We start from the raw sequence: 6,766 nt of genomic DNA on the forward strand, positions 1-6,766 counted from the left end.
TTCTTCTACCCCAATAAGACACAGATGTAAGTATATATAAAAGAAACTTATGTTTATTATTAGAGAATGGAGGTTCTAATATGAAATTTATATGTTCATTTACAGATAACTCAGCTTGTCCCATCAAACTACTGGCTTTATCGTTATTGAAATGCAGTGGCAGAGGATATAAACTGTTATCGAAGATATTCTGCTTGCCTTCTAGGAGAAAATTAATGCACATACTGAATAAGGTTCCTTTTTGCTGCTGGAGTATTAACCTCTAAGTTTGGTCGTTACTTCAGAAAATTGTATAGACCGAACTGCAGTTGTCATATTTGATAAAATGTACCTCAATTTAGGTAGGTCGTTAATTTAGTTGATTCCAAAAAATAATTCAACAGAACCATTAATATTTATATTGTTTTATTTTTATGTTTGTTTTAAATATTAGAGAGATGATAAGTTAGCGGATTACGTGTTTTGGGTAGTGGAAGTATCTCTGTGATTGTATCAACGTCTTTATGGTGAAGGAAAATTTATGTAATTGTAATATATCAATAAAATATATTTAAATATACTTTTTTTTTCACCAAATTTTCTTATTATAAATTTTTAAATTTTCCGCTCAAATTTTTAAATTCCCCGCCGTACCTAACTGTTATACGATGCAGGTGTAAGTGCCCTCACACGGGGATTCCAGGCGTAACTTAGAACCACTTTTTATAGAGGAGATGAGCTTCTAAGTTTCTTTATTCTATGGGCAAGACTAGGCAATGTGTCAAAGTCTATCTGTATCCAAGCTATACTGTTCTGGTATCATTCTGTAGTGTTGACGTCGTTCATTTATGCTGACTTAGTATTTGATTGTTACACAAGGATTGGGTAATGGATTAAAATACTAACACACACACACACATACACAGACACACATATATATATATATATATATATATATATATATATATATATATATATATATATATATATAAATTATGTATAAGACATGATAGATGTTATTGCTCATTGTTATCTTACAGGCATAAATATTTCACCGACAAATATCGGATGTGTCAGATTAACTTGTACGAGTAAAACTCCTTACAGAAGACTTAGATATCTCAACGAATATTCGCACGCAGTATTTGTAACGAGACTTATTGGCAGTTGGGAAGAAGTTTTGTAAGAAAGCTTGCTACGTTAAAGTCTAAGTTAAACTGAAGCTTGATGATCAATTTCGATTTTTCGTTTTTTATTTATCTGTCTATCAAGATATCATATTATTTTCCTTAATTATAGAAGATTAACATCAATATCGCTGTTTTTAATGTTCAATGAGTTTTACTTATAACTTCATTGAACGAGATCAAATGGTTTTACAACTTTGATTTGTTACTAAGCCATCTTTATCTGTAGTTGGAGATTCTTTACATTGATGTGCTGATGGAGCCTATAATATTATCAATAGTTTCTATCTTCAGGTTCTTATACAGATTGTGATCCCGAATGAAACATGGAACAATAGTGATATTGGATGGTATGATGCTGTTTTACATGTTGTATTCACTAATTGTTGATGTAGAAATCCACCAGGTCAGTATATGGTTTCAGTTTCAGATATACCTGAATAGCCTTTAACAATTTCAATAATTTATATAAAAGTTTGGCACTATTTTCATTTGGTAAGGTAAAACCATTTGAGAACTAGATATACAAACAATTTTTTTTAATCAGTAAGCACACGTACTGTATATTTAAACTAGCTATTTGCTGTCAGGCATTTTTAATATCATACCATTATATGTGTATATTAACTTAGTAATTAATAATTAATTGCGTTTAATGAATATGCTCTCACTAGTGCAGTCTACGTAACATTAAAGTTCAGCACAGTGTTCACGCATAGCTTAACTAAACTCATTCAGAGTCACTATTGTCCGGTAGTAGTACTACTTCATCGTTATCATAATGAGGCTATCTCCCTTGTTTTTGCTGATACTTCAAAAATATATCTTTTATTAAGTTTCGATGCCACTGGTATCCATTGAAACCAAAATTTCAAGCTTTTTATTCGGCATTTCCTGACATTCATGAAAAATGTTGTTTCTTAAAATATTCTTTCAAATTAATCTTGCTACCCAGTGTCATTCATGACCATTTTTGGACAAATATAATTTTATTCGCCATTGTTTGTTCCGATCTGTTATTGTACCACTAGCATCCTGACATTTCAGTATATATGATACTTATTGTTTGGTAATAATACTATACCAGCCACCAATATAGTTAACATAAGTACCCCCACTTTTGGTATACAAACAACAAAAATAACGTCAAGACAAAAAGCAAAATATACTAGAATCAAAATAATACAACTATACTCGTTAGTGTCAAGATGCTCTAACTTGATCTAAAATCAAAGAGATTGATTATCAGGCAATCATAAACCTAATTTGGACATACGGGGTGCTAATATCGGGTTGCACTAAAAGCTTAAATCAACTAGTCATCCAACGCTGTCAAAATAAAATTTTTCGATTAAATACCAATACCTATAGTTACGTGACCAACGAGCAACTGCACGATGACCTGTAAATCAAATGGATTTTCGAAGTTATTCAAGCTTTTGCCTTAAAACACGAAAGAAGAATACTATATCATACTAATAGGGAAGCAGTACAACTGGACAACGTGCAGGATATCAGAAGATTGCAGCGAACCAAACCATACGAACTTATATAAAGTGTATACCTTTAGAGTAAACTGTAGCTTAAGTTATTATAATTTTATAATTGAGGAATACATATTGATGTATTTTCTTGTACTCGTCCTACTTGTGAATTAATCCAAGTACAAATGAAATGCAGTAATAAATTTACAATTAATTTTAATTATCTTAATTTACAATTAATATTGTATTAAGCATATTTAATAAAGATGTTATCAAAAAAAAACTATTAAAAAGCCGTTAGAACATTACAAAGACATAAATAGTTCTGCAAAATTTATCTTCGCTTAGTTGTTTATGGTAATTTATATATATTTTAGATTAAAGGCTCCATCCCTCGTACTATGAACGTGAATTCAACAATGAAATCTTATGAAAAATATGTTGAATCAAAGCGAACTGAAGTCATATATATACCGTACCAATAGTGATAATTAATATAATAATTGTTGTGTAATTATGAGATAATTATTTTCCTATTATACGATCTCCTACCGGTTTATATCTATTACGTCAATATTAAGTCCGCTTATGCTCTTATGCGACCTTAAGAGTGAAGACTTTTTTTACTGGTGAATATATTTATATATTCTCTGTTTGTAAGATATCACTGTACATTATATCTTATGCTTTATGCCTAATATCTATATCTCTAACAAAGTAATTTCAACCCTCCTTCATCTCTCCTCTCGGCCAAGATGTCGCTATTGCTACGTCGTTATTTCTTCCATCGAAAAGGTCAGTTTGTCAAAGGTCATGTTTTAGAACAGTACTCACAAGCCTCCGTGGCGCAACTGGTTAGCGCGTTCGGCTGTTAACCGAAAGGTTGGTGGTTCGACCCCACCCGGGGGCGTATAATGTTTTATTTTATTGAATCGCATGTTTAAGTTTTGTTCAGTTTCTTCATAATATTATTGAATATTGAATTGAATCAAATATTTTATTTAATTGAGCTTTATCATGTGAATAAACGAACACGGGAGCATCTGCGTTTGCGACAGAAATGCATAACTGAAGACTTTGGAGGGAAGATTCAAAACGCGACGGTAGATAACCATATAGATAATCCATTCACAGCTCCCGGTAGAAAGAACCTTTCTCCTAGGTTGGTGGAATTCCGTAGCTACTAAAAAGAGCGTTGGGCAGACGGCGGAGAAAAAAAATTTCTTACGTATCCAAGGAAATAAAGCTTATTCATTCTCGACTCTCTATTTTTTCGATAAAACGCATTTTATAGATTCAGAGATAGCGCTATGAGATGGTTTTATTTGTAAATGCATTACTTATGTCTCTTTCAAGTCCCACGAGGGGATTGAGGGTCTAGTTACCAGGTTGAAAGCAACACTGAATGAGAAAGTGTTGATAATTCGTTTTCAGTAACCAGGAGATAGTAACATATAAAAGATAATTTTCTCGAATAGTCTGGATATTGGACTATAATTATACGCGGAAGAATGGGGTTTACCCTTCTTCCATACAGCATGGAGTGGGACCATGGATGGGGAGGAAAGTCCATTGTCCAAAATTGATTGTAAATGTCAAGAACAATAAATAAGCCACTGTAGCGAATATTTTTTATTAAGGGAAAAGGGCGGAATGCTTAGGTTTGTGAAGGAGGAGCAGAAAATCTCGGGACGAATAACCGATGGACCTGAAAGGCCAATGGTGTTTGAGACCGATGATAAATGTATCTTCGTATTATAATTATCTTAAGATTTCACTTTGTTATGTGCAACAGGAACTGTCTGAACATTGTCCGGATATTATGTTAAAGGAGTAATCCTTGAGTATTCAACTTTGTTCCAAAAATGATCTCAAGAATTCAAGAATAGAAAATATAGATACGATATAAAGAGCATTTCAAAGATGAGCTGGACCTACATTGTGATTGTGTTCGTTTTCTAACCCTAATTTCTTGGGTTCAACTGTCATTCCGCCAGAGGACAAGCAAATATGCAGGGTTTCAGCATTTCAAAAATCATCTGTTATTTTAAGTTCGAGATTGTTGAACCTATGACAGGCAATATGCGTTGAAATCACCAGAGAGTATAAAGCGAGGGGGAATTTGGGAGATTTAGGAAGCGAGTAATTTTGATATTTCCATTAGAGGAGAAAGGGGGAAGTACCATCTTCAAACTCTGTATTGAAGGGACAGGCTGGAGGTCCTAGGGCACATATATTATAACTACGGCGCCTCCAGAGGTGTTGACTGTACTGGTTCAATCTTTTCTAACAATTGTATGACTAAGAAAGTACAGCTAGACTGAGGTTGGTTTTTTGCAATAACAACAATGGAGGTCCGCTTGTTGGGTATAATAATTTCAGTTCGGCCAAAGACCACCCAGATTCGGTTGCATTATTGGATTGAAGTACGACATAATTTTTGGTTAACTGGGCATTTTTTCAGACTCCGACGATGAAGGTTAAGAAGCCGATATTTTGTGTTTGGAGGATTGAGGTGTTTTGCGACGTTTGGAATGTTAATATCCGGAACCCTGTTGATAAAAGGAATATTGTCAGTTTTGATAGAACTAGGAGGTCTATTTGTAGGGATGGAATTGGAGGTAGTTCTGGAGGATGGTCTTAATGGGGTCGGAGAGGGAGAGGTATATCCTCAAAAAGGGGACCTTGAGGTACCACCAGGAGATATGAGCATGAACGAGCTCACGTATGCTTCCTGATATGAGAAGACTCTTTATGTTGTTCTTATTCATTGAATTACCAATTCTGCTTTATAATTTTCGCACGCCTGGTACCATGGCGAATGGTTCTGACTACATGTTGGACAGTGAGGAGGGTTATAACATGAGTTTCCATGCGATGAAAGTCGCAGTTAGGTAAGCTTCAAGTAGAGATCTCCGTTTGAAATTCAGTATAATACTCTTTTTTTATTTCCTTTTATATTTTTGATTTAGTAAGTTATCCTTATATATTTATATTATTTTTGCGTATTTTAATTTTTATGTGTACCTTTCGCATAATCCTTAAATTATTGTAAATTTAATATAATATATTTGTAGCTGTAACTTACGACTATTAATAATTTGAAGCTGTAGTCCGAAAAAAGTCATTCTTCATGGAAGCGTATCTAGCTTATCCGCCTCTTAATGCACATGTTCTTCATAGAATGAGTTAGAGGTAGTGCTTGCAAAACAGTAAAATTGTTGCTGATTTACTTATTCGAGGTTACACTTCGCACTAGTGAAGCCAACGTGGCTCATCCATTATTGCAGTATTAGGGTAGAAGCTGATACGTTGCGGTATATCTCTCGTTCGTACCGGGTGCATAGGTCGTACTTCATCCTTACAATTAATTAGTCCTATTATGCGTGGTTTCGCTATGGTATATTATTTTTTGTCCATTGTTGGCTTGTTGTAATTATCGATGATTCATATCGACTACTATGAACTAAGTTATACTATTGACACCCATCATGGTTATTCTATTGATATTTCTATTTAAAATCATTATCATTGTTATGATTAATATAATTAATTAGCGCTATGGCACAGCAACACAATTAATTGGCCGTATTATTAGATTCCAGTAATATTTACTCTCACTACTCTCATATTTTACTATTAGTATGATTATAAATACCTTGGCTTGTTGCTTCCTGTATTTCAAATGTATTTTCAGCTTAACCCTTGGCAGTGAACATTGGGTGCTCAAGAACGTTTTTCTTTTATTTTCAAAACTGCCACTCGACTGTCTCAACATCAAGATATCTCAAGTTTAGAATTTGTTTTATTTATTTTCCTATTTATTGTGTAAGTAGTTGTTATAAAATTCATTTATATCTGTATTTGTTTAAAATGATAATAAAATAATTTAATTTTTTTAATGATTTATTTTTACATAATTTTTACTATACGTCCTGGATTGAAATTTATCCCGACAAACAGGATTCAAAAGAATTTCAGCGGGCCTAGGCTCTTATGCCAACTTTCGACTATACCGCTTTAATAATTAAATTTCAATAGCCACAGAATATAAACCGGCAGATGTTGAGTTGTTATCTTTTGTAGGTTATCACTATCTTACCTTAGAAATAGCGT

At 33.3% G+C, this 6,766-nt stretch overlaps 1 non-coding gene across 1 annotated transcript; it reads left to right on the plus strand.

The window, feature by feature from the left end:
* Window positions 1-3,486: 3,486 nt before the first annotated feature.
* On the plus strand, window positions 3,487-3,560 carry TRNAN-GUU (transfer RNA asparagine (anticodon GUU)). Its single transcript has one exon. It is a non-coding gene; the product is annotated as a tRNA-Asn (tRNA).
* The last annotated feature ends 3,206 nt before the right edge of the window (window positions 3,561-6,766 follow it).

Source organism: Rhynchophorus ferrugineus, unplaced genomic scaffold (assembly GCF_030347505.1).
Source record: "Rhynchophorus ferrugineus isolate W39M unplaced genomic scaffold, kcgeb_rfMv2 rfM10, whole genome shotgun sequence".
Taxonomy (NCBI): domain Eukaryota; kingdom Metazoa; phylum Arthropoda; class Insecta; order Coleoptera; family Curculionidae; genus Rhynchophorus; species Rhynchophorus ferrugineus.